Here is a 19135-nt window from a genome sequence, read left to right on the forward strand (position 1 = left end):
CAACAAAGCAGCACTCAAATACCGACGCCGACATCTCCGACACTACAGACAAGACGCAGGGCACCGTCCAACCCTAGCTCTCACAGAATAACAGAAGAAGAATTCCGAAACATCCATGCCTCGCCCATCAAAAGGCAACGAAGTAACAGTTCGGATGAAAACGTGAAGCTAGGCCGCAGCAAACCCAGCCTACCCCCAAGACCATACAATAAACAAAGAAGGAAAGCCGTGGCAGGGCCAGAACTGTCAAACCTTTTTAAATAAATTCAGCGCCCCACCAACTACCTTCATCTCAGTCAACATCAATGGGTTGGACAGACACTGGAACAGTTTTATAGCCTTTGTGAAAGACAAAGACACCGACATCATATGTGTGCAAGAAGTGCATAAAGCTCATACACATAAACTCACCACATGGGCAACCAACAACGAATATGAAGTATACTTTAACGCAATAGACAAGGATGACATCTGGATAAGTCCACAAGAAGATCCATCAAAGCTCTACTTTCAGGGAACCCTCATTTTACTTAAAAAATCGTGGCTACCTGAAAAATGGACAATAACACATGAAGTGCTGATTCCACACCGTGTACAGTGTCTGAAAATAACATCAGAAAACGAAACTGATACCTTAAACATCGTGAATGTGTATGCTCCAGCGTCTGGAAGAATTAAACAGCTGAACTTCTTCAAAAACCTTATCAGTAACATAGAAGTCACCCAGACACTCTTGTGTATTCTGGGTGACTTCAACATGATTACAAAACCAATCGACGCGGAAAGGTCAGATAATTACACCGAAGCACCAGCAGCCACAGCATGGAAAAACTACACCAAAGCGAATAACATTGTAGATGTTTTTAGATGGAACTATCCTAGTAGCAGAATATACACGTCAAACTCGCCTTTCAACGCAAGAAGAGTCGACAGGATCTACATTAGCAAAGAATTACTGTGCGACACAAAGCGCATAGAATATCACGTTAACCCTCTGTCCGACCATTCGTATTACGTCCAACTAACAGTACGAAACAAACATCTCGAGAAATGGGGCAGAGGGTCTTGGAAAAACAACTTGAGTCACCTAGCAGACAAAGAGTATAGAGCACACATATGCAACATAGTAAGCACTTTCGAGCTAGAAAAAACCAACTACTCCAGTGTCGGTGAGTGGTGGGACGCGCTGAAAAATAAAATAAAACAAGCATCAACCCAGTATGGTATAGAAAAAAAGCAGAAGGAAAACCAAGAAATAAACGAAAAGATGCGACTATTGGAAGACTCCAATATAACACCACACACGAAGAAAAACTTGATTAAAGAGATTAAAATCCTAAAAAAGGCAAAAATCGACTTCCTCATTAATCTGGAATACAGAAACCAGCTGGAAGACAAAGAGAAGCCAACAAAATACTTTTACGATAGACTAAAAACAAAACAAAAACAAAAGAACATCACGGAGCTCAACAACGAGAACAACGAACCAATACATGGCAAAACCAACATCCTTGCACATGTTCGCCAATATTATTGCAAACTTTGGGGCACGACCCACAAAGCCCCAAAAGGCAGCATTGAGGAGATGACGAGTAGCCTCACCAAAAAAATAACGACACAACAACAAGACGACCAAGACCAAGTCGTCACAGAAGACGAAATCAAGGCAGCCATAAAGGCCCAAAAAACAGCAACCACGCCAGGCCCAGACGGGCTCTCGGCTGAATTTTATGGCTCGTTTTTTGGTGTCCTAAAAAACAGCCTCGTTGAATTATACAATAACGCGCTGTGTTTCGCCAATTTCCCAAAAACATGGGGAGAATCCCAGGTGGCACTGATCCCCAAAAAAGGAGACATGAGGTCCCTGGATAACTGGCGCCCGATATCCTTATCGAACACTGACTACAAAATCATGTCAAATATCTTAGCCAACAGATTGAAAAACATAATGCCAGATATAATCGGGTCCTCACAAACGTGTTCGATCCCGAAACGGCAAATAACCGATGTTTTACGTAACATCATGGCCGCGAAACAACTCGCAGAAAGCAAAAACATACCGCTTATTATCTGCAATTTCGACCAAAAAAAGGCTTTCGATATGGTCTCGCATGAAGCGCTTTTCAAAATCATGGAAAGATTTGGACTTGGAAAAAACCTGATAAATCTAATAAAAAAGATATATCAGACGTCGACCAGCAAAATTATAATCAACGGAGCAACAACAGACCCCATCCAGATCAAGAGAGGCATCCGCCAAGGATGTCCTCTTAGCACCTACCTCTATGTCTTTGCCTCTGAACCTCTTGCCCAAAAAATAAGGGACAACAGACTCATAAGAGGCATCAAACTTGGAGGTGAGTCGGTCAAAATCCAACAATATGCTGATGACCTCACTATCCTCGCAACCGATTATGAGTCCATCAAACAAACAAAAATGGAATTCGAAAACCTCGAAAGAATAACTGGGCAACAACTCAATTTAGAAAAAACAGAAATACTGCAAATTAATAAGCCAAAAGACGAACTTCTTTATCAAAACTTAATTCAACTAAATAAACCGGCAATCAGAGTACTAGGACAATATATAGGTGAAAATCAGGTCACGCTTAATTGGGACAAAGCCATACAAAAGATAAAACAGACCTGCCACACCAACAACAAAAGAGGTCTAACCTGGTTCGGCAGGAAACTGATAGCTAATACCGTGATGATACCCAACGTCACATATCAGGCAAAAACCTGTCCGCCTACCCAAGACACCATCGATCAGGTTCAAAATCTTATATGCAAATTCCTGTGGGCGCCCGAGAAAATCGAAGTCATACGAAGGGACACCCTAGCCAGAGAAACCAAAGAAGGGGGCTTCGACCTCCCTCACGTACAGAGCAAAGTCCAGGCGTGCAGGGCTGAAAAAATAAAAGCCATAACTCAACTAGAAAAGCCTGGACAGTTTTGGCACCATCACGCACTGTACTGCCTAGGATCCAAAATAAAAGAGATTAAACCAAGTCTGTATAATAACCACAAACCAAACAGGGACCTCCTCGACGAGGAATGGAAAGAACTGCTTGCTATCAAGAAGTCCCTTGACTGGACGACCGAAAAATGGGAGGAGGAAGCCACACAAAAACAGCTCTACAGGGCCCTCCGAAATATCAACACAAACATCAACCCCAATACCCCCCCAAGCAAAGTGGACAAAACTCCTTTACGACCAGCCAGGAGAAGACCAATTAATAAAAAACGGGGAAAAAATATTGGGGTTTAGAGCGGCCCACGAAGGGTACCTTTTTGGAGCGACCCGAATAAAACACAATATCAAAACAACGAAAACAGGCGAAATGGCAAGGCTGCACTGCAGACAGTGTGGACACCCAAGTGAGACCACTGCCCACATCCTATGGGAATGCAGTGCAGCCAAGCCCATCCTCGCCCTCTTTGAAAATCTTTTGCAAAAAAATGGAAAAAAATACCACTACAGAGGAGCAACATACTTTACGCGATACCCACCAAAACCAACCCAAAACAATCGAAATTCATAATTGCAATGTACAAAACACAAATACTCAAACATCGAATCGAATTGGACCGAACAAATAAAAACGAAACCGACAAAGTCAATTTGACAAAAAGTATATACATCAAAATATTATCAACAGCCAAAAAGAGACTTTCAAAAAAAACGCTCCTCTGTAGTGAGCTACAAAACCTTAAAAACAAGATTTTCGAGGAAATACCTTGAAAAAAACCGGTTGACTTGAGTTCCAAACGAAAGTCTGGTAAATTCAACAATACCTAAAACAAAAAGTGTGACAAAAATCCCTTCCGGGGAGGAGGGAGGGCCCGGTCAAAAACCCGTATACCGCTCGCTACAGATGGTCGGCCTTTGGTCCGGAGGCAGAAATATGGAAAAATACTTACTGCAGCCATTGGAGTTTTTAGTTGTATTAAGGTATATACAATATTGCTTTTTGTGCTAAAAACGCTCGGACATGCTGAACGACATGAAAAACAAAAACAAAAATGTTATATTAATTTCGAACCAGCTATCTTAGTCTGAAAATAAAATAGAAACCAACACTTTGGTGCCTGGTCTATTCCATACAACCTTGATATCATTTGCTTTGTAAAACATAAAACAAAATAAAAATAGTATAAAACTTACATAAAAATACCCAGACCGGAGGACTCCCCTACGCTTTGAGAGAGGGGAGCGCGATGGCCTGTGAATACGGCGAGCCGCAAAAAAAAAAAAAAAAAAAAAAAAAAGTATGTATCTTTTTTTCTCTGGTGCTGAGTGCGCTCGGCTTTTTTCCTACCAAATGAATGACAAGATGCGTGCTCTGCTGCGTTGCGGGTGAATGGCGGGAGCTATTCCGGGTCTCAGTTTATCAGACGTCGCCGAAGATGTGTATTGGAATCCTTTGTTCGCGAGATCTCTCGATTGCCGGCGCGCGGCGGGGAGCCGGGCGGGGCGTGTGTTGGCGAATATGTTGCGTGTTGACGGAGACGGCCTCAACCCTCAATCCCACCCCCACGGGTGGTGGTGCGCCGGCCGGTAGGCGCTGCCTTGTTGCTCAGCGGGTGTCTGTCACCGACCTTTATTGCTTGCAAACGACTTGCCGCGGATCGGTGAGCTGCGTCGAACGACATACACCTACACAATACGGTGTCCGGAATGTGACAAATTAAATCCCCGTTCTTACTTCAGTCATGATGATGTGAGTAGTATACTCCGACACGTCGGAGCGTGCAGGCCAAACTTGGAGGTACTGCAATACCAAGATGACCCACGGCGGAGGCGCAGCAAGCAGCAAACACTCCACCAACGCTGCAAAAATCAAATTAATACACAGAGGGGGTCGATGACCCCCGTTACAGGTACCGACCCCCGTTACAGGTATTAAACTATAAAGAACAGATTTTTGTTTGTAATATTTTATTCGGCATGTTCAACAAATGAAATATGCACAGTGAATAAATATATTCGCGACTTCGGTCACCTTGGTAAATATGCGAACATAAATCCAGAACAAAACCCACCATTTGCGGTGGCGGGGAAAAAGATTTTATTTAACATAGAATAAATGGCGAAAAATCACAAAATGGAAATGCGATATTAATTAACATGGGCCAGAGAAGACATGGCCAGTTCGCCCGGGGACGGGGGGCACCAACAAACAAAGGCCTCCACCAAAAACACACGATATATGTGGTGGAGGCCGACATACAACACAAAAAATACAGGGGCGAACTGGCGAGGTCCGACTGCAGGCAGTATCATAGTAGTTGTGGTGGTGGAATTCAAAATAAAAATTATTGGTCATAAGTGGGGGAACTCCTCCCCTTAGCATTTAGAACCGCTCGGAAAAACAACTTCAAAAAACTAAAACTAGCAGGGGTCCATTTATGTTAATTTGGGGAGGAGTTCCGTGAATCAATCCAGTGTCCAGTTGCCTGCAGTCGAACCCCGTGATGGCTAGCGGACTAAGCTAATAACCAGAACACAAAACACATAACAAATAAAAAGCACGTGAAGGGGGGGATCAAGTCCTCTCGTGGTCCCGCACACTACACCAAGCCTTCCAGACACGATGAGAGCCGCGCTGAGAAGCGACCACGGCTCGCTCGGAGACCAGTCTGGACTCGAAGACCGAAACACCCATCGCACGTAAGGTGGTCAGGTTCCCGGGGTGGTAACTCCCCAGGGACCCGACCGCGAACGTATGCATCTCCACCACCTTGGCCGTGGCAACGCGGAGAGACTCACAGAGGTCCTTGTACTTTGAGTGTTTCAGTGCAACGGCAGCGTCCATACTGGCTACTCCATTCTCGAAGGGGCACACCACATCGATGACCAAGACCCGGCGACGATCCGCTAAGATGAGGTCGGGTCTCAGCCGCCTGTTGGCCAATGTGGCGTGCTCCTCGCAAACGCGGTCCACATCGAATCTGGAAAAAGAAGAGGAGCTTGGTATACAGTCCAGGAGCACCCCAAGTACCGAATTGTGCCTGTTCGTGATGCTATCCATCACTGGCAGGCAGTGGTTCAGTACGTGGGGCAGGGTCTCAGTATGCTGTCCGCACTTGCAGCAGACCACACTTGGCTCCACACGTTTTCTAAACCGACCCCGGATCGACCGGAGCGGCAGAAGATTCAGTCGAGCTTTAAGCATCCAGCTACGCTCGACTGCCGTCAGGACGTTGGAAGACCGGAGGAAGCGATTGGAGCTCCCGTACCGGCTGTGGCACTCCACAGTTTTGCCCTGGTCGGGAAGCTCCATCCACCGTGTCTTCCAACGTTGGTTCACCTTCAGGTGAAGGAATTTGGTTAAACGACCCAAATCCTGACAGCAGTCGGCGCCTAGAGCCAACTGGTAGAGCCCGTCTTCGGTCACGAGCCAGCGAGCACCTAGACGCCTAGCAACGGGTCGGACCTCAGTCCAAAGCCCGTAGGCGTCTCCGTACGCCCTGGAATCGCGCCCTGTTAGACTCACGCAGTTCAAGAACTCGACTGTCAGGGTCTCCGACGCCTCTGGGACTCGGCAAGTCCTCCGGACGACCAGCGCCAACCTTCCACGCGCAACCGCCCGCACAGAGGGGTCAGTGGAATTGACCATTTTGACGGCCTGGGAAAGCCTCAACACATCTGCTTCGCAGCAGAGGTTGGGAATCCCCAGACCGCCAGTCGTCAGCCCAGCATGGAAAAAGGGCTGACACGCTCTGTTAGGGAGGCGGAATTCCGCCTTCACCAACGTGCGGATACGCGCATCCAGGCGACGCAGATCGCTGCGGAAAAACTTGCGGATTCTCAGCTGAAAAAGGATTCTTGGAATAACGAACCTCTTCAGTGCGAGCAGCTTCTGAAATGAGGTGAGATGTGACAGGAAAAGTCTGTCACAATAGGCCTCGAAAGTTTTAAGGGCCTTCCCACCTTTCTCGGTTGCCTGGTAACCCATGTTCTTGCCCAGGTATCGCCAGAAAGAGTCACGATCGAGGACCCGGACCTCGCCACCATCGAGGCAGAACGGGGCCGAGTCCACGATCGATCGGCTTCCCTTGAATCCCAAGGCAAGAACACGACACTTGGCGGGCTGGAACTTCATACCAGACCACCGAGAAAATTCATCGCACAGATCTAGTTGTGCTTGAAGCTGGGCGCGAGACGAAGCACACAGACAGGTGTCATCTGCGTAACCCTGAACTCTGACGGTGACGCCATCCGCTGCAGAAAACCGATAACCGCTGCTCTGAAGCCCAGCAACGCCACGCAGGAGAACCTCCATGACCAGGTTGAAGGTGATGGCCGATAAAGGGCATCCTTGACGGACACCCTTCCCCGCTGGAATGGGGTCTGTCGGACCAGAGCTGGTCGCGACTGCAAACACGTTAGACGCGTAGATATCGGTCATCACCTCCACCAGATACTCCGGGGCGTTAAAGTGCTTCAGGACCTCGATCACGGATCCATGCCGAACGGTACCGAATGCATTGCGGATGTCAAGCCAGGCAATATAAATATCCTGCCTTGACGACTTGGCATCCGCAAGCAAGGACTCAAGCATGAACACGTGCTCGAAGACCCCCTCTCGCGGAACAAACCCCTTTTGTTCCATGGAGACAACATCTCCATCGGATGCCCAGCTCTGAAGACGGCGAGCGATTACAGACGCGTAGATCTTGTACAGCGTCCTGGATAGCGCGATGGGTCTCCAGTTGCCGACGTCTTGCATGTCGCCGTCGCGGTCCTTTGGAATCAGGATTACCCGCGACGAGCGCCACACAAGTGGAATACGTCGGCAACGCCTACAGACTTCGAAAAGCTCAGAGAGGATTTCTCCCTTGGGGTCTAAGCGTTTCCAAAATCCATAGGTGAGACCATCGGAGCCTGGCGAACTACTGGTGTTTAGGGTCGCCAGCACTCCTGCTACCTCTGATGGAGTAATCGACTCGTCGTCAACAGCAGAAGCCAGGTTGCCCTGGTAACTGTGCTGAGACATCCAGCGAGGAAAAGCAGCAATATTATCAGTGACGTCAGCGGCGGCGTCAGCACGAAATTTCCGCTCGATTATGTCGGCAGGAATTTCGCACCGTTTACCGCCAGAATCATCCTCGATGATCTGTCTGACCGTTTCCTTCTGATTGCGCCAGAAAGCGGACCGAAGATGTTGGGCTGCCCCAGGTCGACACTCGCGCTGGCCATTCAATTGATTGACCTTAGCACGGCGTTGTGCTTCGCGCGAGTATCGGTTCCTAGGGCGTTTACGGCCGGGAGGGCGGCTGCAATCAGAGGCACGGTCAGTCCAGAGCTCCAGCTCACGTTCAAGGTGCCCGAAAGCCTCGATGTTGTGAGGACATTCTGACACCAAGTCTGCAAGCTCCGAGCGCAACTCGCGCAGATCGACTTGTGCACGAGGTGCGCTCGGTTCGGGAGAAGGCACGTCGACATCTATTTCGTCACGTGCACTTACCGAAGGAGGCAATCTCGTCGGGCTTTCACAGCCGCCGACAGCTCCGGTAACTTCGGAGCGTTCGACCGCTGGTCCAGCCGTCACAGCACATGTCTCGTCCGCATGTGAGCGCGAGGGAGACATGCCCTGACCGACGGGAGGCGAGTCTACGGTGTTCGGACTCGATCCCGCCGACGATATCTGTTTCAGATCATCGCGTGTGGTGGGGAAGGGACTTCCCCGGTCCAACCTGGCAAGGAGCTCTTGAGTAGAGCTCGGGCTGCCAGGCAAAGGTGCTTTAAACAATTCCGAAAGCGATGGAATGGGGCTTGGTGAAGAGACAGGGGTCAAACGGCTCTTCACTAACGGTTGGGGTGGGGAGGGAGTAAACTCCCTTGAGGGGGAAACCACAATTTTTGGGGGTGTGGTACGTCGGCCTAGGGACTGTCTGATATCCCCGGCAGTCCGAAGCCAGGCACGGGCGGCAGGTAAGGCCCCAGTGACTGGCCTACGGACCGGGAATCGGCTTATAAGGATAGGGGAAGGGGTTCGGGGCGCAGAGGGATTTGGTGACGTCACGACTGTTGGCGAGTCGCGCGGCCCAGAGGATGTAGCAGAAGACACGGAGCTGTTACTATTAGAAGAGGGATAGAATCTCATGGACTTTATTTTATTTTTTGATTTTGTACAAGAATTGACAGAGCGTCGAGATTTATTCGAAATCCGTGACCAAGGCCTAGATGACACGGTTACCAGGGAGGTGGTATCCGACGAAAATGAAAGATTGGCCACGGATAAGGCAGGGTCCGGTATAGTACCGGGAAAAGAAGTAGGAGAGTTTTCCGCTGCGTCAACGGCAAAGGGGACTACAGAACGCGAAGAAATAGGGGAGATCGCGTCGACTCGCGAAACAGTCGTGGACGTGGCTGGGGATGAGTTACCGGATGCGGACACAGCTCCCCGTAGGCGGCAGGCGGACCAATGGTTCTTGGCAGCGATCATATCTGGCTGCGCAAGAATTGTCCATTGGTCACACCTGCCGCACACGACATCATAATTTATAAAGTTTTTCGTGATGTCGTGCTTGCTACAAATGTGCTTCTGAAGTGAAGCCAACAATTTGTACGGGGAGCCCTGCTTATCGCAACCGGTAACTGGGCAAGGATACCAAGTATCCTTGCCGTTATATTTAACAGGTACAGTCAATAATATTTCCAAGGGGATACCAGTTTGCTTAAAAGCCGAGTCCAAGGGGATAGCAAACTCGGGGTGACAGGACTTAAAATGCTCCTTCGCCTTCGAAACCAGGTTAAAGCACTTTCCACAAGGCGGACAGGCATACCAACTATGTTGTCGCGTGCCCTTGCACCGCTTATAGTGACAGGTCATATTGTGATCCGAATCAGAAAAAAATACACGACATTTCATGCACTGCATATGAAACCTGTCACGGCGGTGCGAAAAAGCCAAATGATCCGTTAATTTAACAGATACCGAGAACGACAAACCACAATTTGGTTTCGGACATGCGACAACAACGCTCGTTCCTGGACCGTGGTAAGAGACAACGAGAGGACTAGTTTTACCGCTAGCCATCGAAGAAATTTGCGGACTGAAGGCCTAAAGGTGACAGAGTCGCGACCTATTACAACGAATATAAATACAACTAAGATCAAATCACGCACACAATTAAACGTAACGAAATGAGAATTGGGACAATAACTGGAAGCAAAGACTAAGCGGCCTGCACCAGCGTTCGCTATTAGAGGGGATAGGAAAGGCGATAAATTAAACTACACTTGATCTTAGCCATAAAGGCCGAGAAGCGATGGGGAGGAAGGGCCCCTTGACACTCATATTCTGTGATTTGACAATAATTTTTCGCGCGATTTCGTTAAACGGAAATTTTCGAGGAAATTTCAGCGATCGAAAATTATCGCCTACCTGGTCACCGTAAATACTATTTTATTCAAATCCAAAATTTTTTACCGCAATAACTTCGCTTCTAGCGGTTGGAAATGAGCCGAAGTTGGTGTGCAGCGTTTTTTAATCAACCTAAAAATTTATCAAGTAGTCAATGTAATCTGAAAAAAAAATTCGAACAGTCCTAATTTGGCCACACACAACGGCGCCAAAGAAACTTGTCGCTGTAAAGCAGTGGTTATCGGTCCGGGTCTCGCCGGCCTGTGTAGAAAGAAGCTATTTTCAATTCCTCGTAACGTCATCTTTTGCTCCGGCGATGTCATCAGCATTCTAGGCAGGGCGTAACGTAACCATACCGCCCGCCCGCCCGCCCGCCCGCCCGCCTGCCTGCCTGCCTGCCTCTTTCGCACGCACTCGCTCGCAGGCTCGCAGGCAGGCAGGCAGGGGATCTCGCGAACAAGCGCGTCGAATACACACTTTCGGCGACGGCAGTCACACTGTCAAGAAGAGCCTGTAACACGTCTCTCCTGGTCGTAGTGTAGCATAAATCGATCACGCCGCTGGGAGAAATCAAACAACGATCCTAAGAAGAAAATACGAAAACCGTAGCTTCACGGCAGCTGAATTTTTCAGTGCACCATCGCCAAGTAAAAGAAGCCAGAGCGATCGAAGCCCAACAATGCGAGCTGAAAGCTCGGCAAAAAGGAAACTGCTTAAGGCAGACAATGTAACCACATAAACCGTGTATCAAAAACCATCCAAAACCTCCTCGAAAATCTTTTGAAAAAAAATGAAAAAAAAATACCACTACAGAGGAGCAACATACTTTACGCGATACCCACCAAAACCAACCCAAAACAATCGAAATTCATAATTGCAATGTACAAAACACAAATACTCAAACATCGAATCGAATTGGACCGAACAAATAAAAACGAAACCGACAAAGTCAATTTGACAAAAATTATATACATCAAAATATTATCAACAGCCAAAAAGAGACTTTCAAAAAAAACGCTCCTCTGTAGTGAGCTACAAAACCTTAAAAACAAGATTTTCGGGGAAATACCTTGAAAAAAACGGTTGCCTTTATTTTGTACATGCAAGCTAATGAAAAGCTAATGCAGCTAATTAAGCTAATGAAAAGCTAATTAAGCTAATGAAAAGCTAATTAAGCTAATGAAAAGCTAATGAAAAGCTAATTAAGCTAATGAAAAAGTAAGCTATTGAAAAGTAAGCTAATGAAAAGCTAACTAAGCTAATGAAAAGCTAATAAAGCTAATGAAAAGCTAATTAAGCTAATGAAAAGCTAATTAAGCTAATGAATAGCTAATTAAGCTAATGAAAAGCTAATTAAGCTAATGAAAAAGTAAGCTAATGAAAAGTAAGCTAATGAAAAGCGAATGAAGCTAATGGAAAGCTAATGAAAAAGTAAGCTAGTGAAAAGTACGCTAATGAAAAGCTAATGAAGCTAAAAGCTAGTGACTCTAATAACTATGCTGTATCACGGGGGCCTTTCGACCCGCCTGGCGGGAGCAGGCCTTTTAACGTGGCATTTCAAAGGGGAGTTTGGACTTTGAAAATTTTCGAGCTCGCCTATACTTTAACGTGGGCGATATAACTGCCGCAACTTTGCCGTGCGTCGCCTACCTTAAAACACGCGGCCCTATGGCAAACCGGCTATACTTGCTCGGATCGGTCCCAGATTTCGTGTGAGCCTAGTCATGAGGGGTGTTTGGCCGAGAAATTTTTTAAAAAATTTTCCGAAAATTTTTTCGGACTTCAATTTTTTTTCAATTTCGTTGCTATGTTAAAGGATAGGGAAGTTGGAGTTAGTCGTTTTTTCGATAAAAAAAAAATTTAAATTTTTTTCTCGACCCCCACTTTTCTGGTATCGTTCGACGCAGCGGACGCAGTACACGTAGAACACGCCGGTACTCTCGGCGTGGCTTTAGGAGGTCGCAGAAATATTTCAGATTTTTATCCTCGTTCTGTGATCAGGTGCTCGAATCGACTAGTCGCTTAGCTTTACGACGCACAGGAGCCGAGATACGACGTTTCGTGTTATAGCTCGGCTCTTGTGATGTCCAGCCCCAAGCTCGACCCCTCGTTGGAAGCGCCGCAACGAGACGAAGCCGAAAGTTTTGGAAAATTAAAAAAAAAATTCTTGGCCGATGCAGACTGAAAATGATGACACTGACGACGAGGCTAGCGTAAGCAACGATTCTGCACCTGTCGAAAACAGCATCGTTTTTCATGGCTTTGCACAACTTCATAATAAAGTGTTTGAAGTTATGACAACCTCAAAAGCACATTTAATTGCATTCAGCGAAAACTGAGACAGGTGACATTGGAAGTCAAGCAACAAAGAATGCAAAATATGCATTAAATGACTTTGCACGATATGTTCAAGCAGTGTTTTCCTGACATTCAGTTATGGTGCTTGCTGTTGAAATAGCTGAACCCAGAAATTGTGAAGAATTTTTGCGTACTTATCTGGGATGCGAACTTAAACGGGTGCGTACTTAAGCGGTAGATTACTGTACTGCGTCCGCTGCGTCGAACGATACCAGAAAAGTGAGAATCGAGAAACAAATTTAAAAATTTTTTTTTCATCGAAGAAACGACCAACTCCAACTTCCCTATCCTTTAACAATTAACATGGCAACGAAATTGAAAAAAAAAATTGAAGTCCGAAAAAATTTTCGGAAACTTTAAGAAAAAACTCTCGGCCAAACACCTCCCACGACTAGGCTCACACGAAATCTGGGACCGATCTGAGCAAGAATAGCCGGTTTGCCATAGGGCCGCGTGTTTTGGGGATGGCGACACGCGGCAAAGTTGCGGCAGTTATGTCGCCCACGTTAAAGTATAGGTGAGCTCGAAAATTTTCAAAGTCCAAACTCCCCTTTGAAATGCATGGGCCACGTTAAAAGGTCTGCTGCCGCCAGGCGGGTCGAAAGGCCCCCGTGCCACAGCATAGTTATTAGAGTCATTAGCTTTTAGCTTCATTAGCTTTTCATTAGCGTACTTTTCATTAGCTTAATTTTTCATTAGCTTTCCATTAGCTTCATTCGCTTTTCATTAGCTTACTTTTCATTAGCTTACTTTTTCATTAGCTTAATTAGCTTTTCATTAGCTTAATTAGCTTTTCATTAGCTTTTCATTAGCTTTTCATTAGCTAAATTAGCTTTTCATTAGCTAAATTAGCTTTTCATTAGCTTAATTAGCTTTTCATTAGCTTTTCATTAGCTTAATTAGCTTTTCATTAGCTTAATTAGCTTTCCATTAGCTTAATTAGCTGCATTAGCTTTTCATTAGCTTGCATGTACAAAATAAAGGCACCCGAAAAAAACCGGTTGACTTGAGTTCCAAACGAAAGTCTGGTAAATTCAACAATACCTAAAACAAAAAGTGTGACAAAAATCCCTTCCGGGGAGGAGGGAGGGCCCGGTCAAAAACCCGTATACCGCTCGCTACAGGTGGTCGGCCTTTGGTCCGGAGACAGAAATATGGAAAAATACTTACTGCAGCCATTGGAGTGTTTAGTTGTATTAAGGTATATACAATATTGCTTTTTGTGCTAAAAACGCTCGGACATGCTGAACGACATGAAAAACAAAAACAAAAATGGTATATTAATTTCGAACCAGCTATCTTAGTCTGAAAATAAAATAGAAACCAACACTTTGGTGCCTGGTTTATTCCATACAACCTTGATATCATTTGCTTTGTAAAACATAAAACAAAATAAAAATAGTATAAAACTTACATAAAAACACCCAGACCGGAGGACTCCCCTACGCTTTGAGAGAGGGGAGCGCGATGGCCTGGGAATACGGCGAGCCGCAAAAAAAAAAAAAAAAAAAAAAAAAAAGGTAAGCATCGCCGAGTGCGCTCGGTATTTTTTCAACTGACATGTGATGAACAATATGCTACGGGTAAACGTCGGGGTGTATTCCCGGCTATGACACATGACATTGACACATGACTCGAAGCCCAATACACATTGTCGTCTACTTCTGACCCGGCGTTTCCGATAGCCTCTCCTTTCCGGCGCGGCGCTACGCCCCAACTCTACCTCGTGGCGGCGGGCGACGGCCGATCAGTCGGTCTCGCGTCGCGTGTCGCGTCTCGCGTCTCGCGAACAAACGCTCGAATACGCATCTTCGGCGACGTCGATAAACTGACACGTCCGCACTTACGCGATCGTCAGGTTGCGACGCGCAAAGAAAAAAAAAAAAAAAAAAAAAAAGGTAGCATCTCGTCGAGGCAGGTGTCTTTTAGAAATATTTTTACAGATTGCTGGTATCGCTGTGATACACTGTTGTTAAAATAACTTTAATTACATCTGCGCTGTGCAGCTAGCCTAAAAAGCCGTGCCGCCTTAGACTTCAGCGCCGTACACGTGACTACTCTACAGACCTACCTCGCCTTACACGCGGCTGCCGTGAACAGACTTCAGCGTACGCGCAGTTGTCGTTGGTCTCTTTAAAACCTACAAACAGCGCGATACATATAAGGTAGCCATAAATTAAATAGATTACCTGCAGTCCAGGGCTGTCTTGCCTGCAGTCTTCACAACATACGGCTCACGCTGTATCGACCGAGGTTTCGACACACATACAGGAATAGCGCAACTTAGGCTGCTTGCCTGCATCTCCAGCATACAACAGCTGCTTTGCTGTCGCGCCGGTTCTTCTAAACAACATTGCCTGTAGTCTTAATAACCACACGGTCTCTTTGTGGCCTTACCTGCAAATCAGAATACGACACAGGCATATCAGCACACGCAACTTACCTGTTGTGTCTTCCGCGATAGAGCCTCGGCGAATCTTGTGGTTGCCGTATTTGTTCTGATTTGAATTGACTTGGATACTTCACCTGAAATTCAAGAAACACGCGGTTACCTTACTATATCTGATTGGTTATGCTAACACACTGTGCTAAGCCGAACGGAAAACGAAAAATACACTACCACAACAGCCGCCGACGTAAAGTTGGAGAAGCGGCTACGGTACAAATTAAATTCGGGAATTATCAAATAAAAAAGACATATCTGGATAGCTTTTGGCTCATAGAACACAATCCAGGCTTTAAAATAACAAAAAGATCAGGATTAGAACCGTAATAACACCAATAACGCGAAAAACTAGCGATTGTTATCTAGCCCGAAGACCGGCATTGTTCCGACAGACGAAACAATCGCTGGACGAACTCCCGATTGTTCGGTCGCGGAATCCAACAATAGACAGATTTTGGATGTCGGTGTCAGAGCCTAGAATCGACCGCACCAGAGGCTATAATAGTCTACAACAGACTAACCTCCAGACAAATACAATAGAACGACGACGCATTGACAAAATGCAGCAAGCAATGGACGAAAACATGACACGAAATCTAGCCCAGAAGGGTATGATTAGAAACGAAGACAGACCTCGCTCGCTTGTGATGACATTAAACATTTGTGATGACATTAAACAGAGAGACTACTTATGAAAATATCCTTGGACTCCTGGAAGAAAGCACAATTCTAAAGAAATATAAAAATGACATCACTGCAGTATTTCAACATGGTGTAAAAACATACACCATAACATTCAAAGAAAATGAAGAATGCGAGACTAGAGAGAAAGTAATGCAAGAGACACAAGGCAAAATATGCACGGAAAATATAACAGCAATACTATATTTCCCCAGAAACGGATGGACTACCGTCCATATACGGGCAGTGCCAGATGAGGTGTCAAATGACGACCTCAAAAACTTCCTAGACTTTTACAAATGCGGAGAAATCAAAACAGTTGAAAAACTGCTCCACAGGGGCACTAACATTTTCAATGGAAACCGACGTGTATCTGTCAAGGATTACGTCGAGGGAAAACTGCCGAAAGTGATAAAAATTGGCAGCCTAAGCTGCAGAGTGTATCCCCCTCCGCCGAATGTTGAATGGTGTAGAAGATGCCTGAAGAACGATCACAGTGAGAGATACTGTAGAAACAAAATCGTATGCAACTTCTGCAAGAAGGAAGGACACAAATATAGTGTTTGCCCGGAGAAAGCGGCGGAATTCCCATCGCTGAACAGAGCGAGTAACACAGAAATTGAGAAGAATGAAAAAAGAACAGAAACGAGAATCAATAATAACAACAAGCCAACATCCCAAAATGGGATTGATGAAGCCCCGACTTCAAGTAAAGGAAGTGCCTTAGAAGGCGACAAGGAAAAAAATAATGAGCTACCGAGCGACGAAATGTTAGAAAATCTCGTGGCAGAAACCACGGAGGAAACAATTGAAAAAGATCAAGAAGGTGCCAGAAACAGAGAGTACTTAACAGAACTTGAAAAACTGGGCCTCATAACAGAAGAGGACGAAACAAAAATAGAAACAGGCGATGAAAGTGAATCGGAGGGGAATAATAATGACCAGTCCAGCGAGGACGAATCGAAAATCGGCCGATACACCGAAAAGGAGAAGGCGATGATAACCAGTAAATGGAACACCCCTTCCAAACTAGGGAAGAAAAAGAAAAATAAGAATAAGAAAAAGTCGAAAAACGGATCAGCAAACAACAACCTGTTCCGGAAATAAGGAAGCGAATAACTAGATCTAGGCTAAAACAAAAATAAAAAATCAATTTCAACTTCAAGGACTCTTTCAAATTCAAATTCAACATGGCCTCGCTAAATATTAACGGGATAGAATGTCACAACAAAAAATTAGAAAGAACTATCATACGAGGAAAGTATGATATAATAAACATACAAGAAGCACACAAAACAAACCTGAAGAAATTAGAACACATGGCAGCGAAATACAATTACAAAAGTCACATCAACACATTAGACAAATCGCAAAACTGGCAAGACAAAGAAGGAAGAAGAAAGAACTACTACCTAGGAACAGTAACACTAACTAAAATAGAACTAGAAAAGACATACACGATCCGAAACGACATTATTATCCCACATAGAGCACAGCTATTAACACTTGAACATCGCGTGAATCAGACGTCTACAATCCACATCTGGAATATCTATGCCCCAGCGACGATAGGGAGGATGCAATCAACTTTCTTTAAAAGGCTAACGAAAGCACTGACCAAAAAGACTAACACCTATACGGTCATATGCGGAGACATGAATGTGGTCACTGATGTAAAAGACGTGAAAATAAAACGGAATTTTAGATTGAATCCGGCGGCGAAAATTTGGATCAGACACATCAAAACAAACAAACTACTGGACGCCTTCAGAGACAGGAATCCCGACAAAGAGATATTCACAATCACCAAACATAATCAGGCCAGACGTATCGACCAAATCTACATCACAAAAAATCTACAACAGAACGTTAAAAAATTCGAATATAAAATAAACATCATGTCAGACCATAACTTCATGAGTAGCATAGTGCTAGAGAATGTCAAAAGAAAATCATGGGGCAAAGGTACGTGGAAGAACGACCCAGCCATGTATGAAGATGAAATAGTCGTAGACCGCTTCAAAGAAATGTATAACTTCTACCTAGAACAGAAGAAAAACACCCCAAACATAACATCTTGGTGGGACCAAATGAAGCTAGGAGCGAAAGAAATGCTATTAGAAAGAGAAGCTGAGTTGAAAAAAAACAAGATCAGAAAATCAAAAGAGCTTGAAAATAAACTAGCGGATAGGAATATAGGACTAGAAGACATGACTCGAACAATTAAGGAGCTAAAACAGATAGAAGATGAGAAGACAAGAGAACAATGTAGAAGATATAAAATCAAAGAATTCGAAGAGAATGAACGACCTTCAAGATATTTCTATAACAAACTCAAGGCCAAAAAGACCAAGAGCCAAATAGAAATTCTTGAAAACGAAGACAAAACTGAGACCTATAGAACAGAAAAAGAAGTATTAAATGAGACAAAGCGATTCTACGACGAGCTCTGGAATAACGCTGAGATAGTAGAAGAAGATAAACAAGAAATGTTTATCAACGAACTAGAAAATATATCCATAACAGATAGCGAAAGAGACTCACTAAACAAACCAATTGGCAAAGAAGAAGTAGAAAAGGTGATTAAAAACCTCAAGAATAACAAATCGCCGGGAGCAGATGGGCTCTCAGCCGAATTTTATAAAACATTCTGGCATGTTATAAAGAGAGAGTTAATAGAAACTTTCAACAGCGCCTTTCTTTTTAATAACCAATGCCAGTCGTGGAGACTAGGCATAGTCAGGGTTATATATAAAAAAGGAGATCCAAACCTCATAAAGAACTACAGGCCCATCACGCTACTTGACCAGGACAATAAAATCCTGTCCAAGGTGTTGGCGAATAGGTTAAAGGAACTATTGCCCAACATAGTAATGAGCCCACAGAAATGCAGTATAGAGGGAAGATCAATCTTTGACGCAGCACAAAATATTGAAGCTGCCATTCAATATTCAAAAGACAAGAACCTACCTCTTCTGATCACGTCTTTTGATCAAGAGAAGGCTTTCGACAAAGTCAACCATGCCTTCCTGGGAAAAATCCTAGGAAGATTAAACATGGGTGATAATTTCACAAAGTACATTCAAAAAACATACAGAGAAGCTGCGAGCCAAGTAGAAATTAACGGAAAACTCACGGAAGAAATATCCATCAATAACGGGATTAGACAAGGATGCCCTTTAAGCATGCCTTTATACGCCCTGTGTGCAGATCCGTTAATAAGGAAAATCGAGTGTAACAAAGATATCAAAGGCCTAAAACTGGGGAAACAAGA

At 45.0% G+C, this 19135-nt stretch overlaps 1 protein-coding gene and 1 non-coding gene across 2 annotated transcripts in view; both read right to left on the bottom strand.

Annotated features, from left to right (window-relative positions):
* The window catches only part of LOC145456510 (uncharacterized), a 487292-nt gene that overhangs the window by 332104 nt on the left and 136053 nt on the right, over window positions 1–19135 (bottom strand). The gene's annotated exons all lie outside the window — the stretch shown is intronic.
* Window positions 4751–4969, bottom strand: LOC145456611 (U2 spliceosomal RNA). Its single transcript, XR_013920670.1, has one exon. It is a non-coding gene; the product is annotated as a U2 spliceosomal RNA (small nuclear RNA).

This window comes from Botryllus schlosseri, chromosome 14 (genome assembly GCF_051294905.1).
Source record: "Botryllus schlosseri isolate E-star chromosome 14, Bs_hap1, whole genome shotgun sequence".
Classification (NCBI taxonomy): domain Eukaryota; kingdom Metazoa; phylum Chordata; class Ascidiacea; order Stolidobranchia; family Styelidae; genus Botryllus; species Botryllus schlosseri.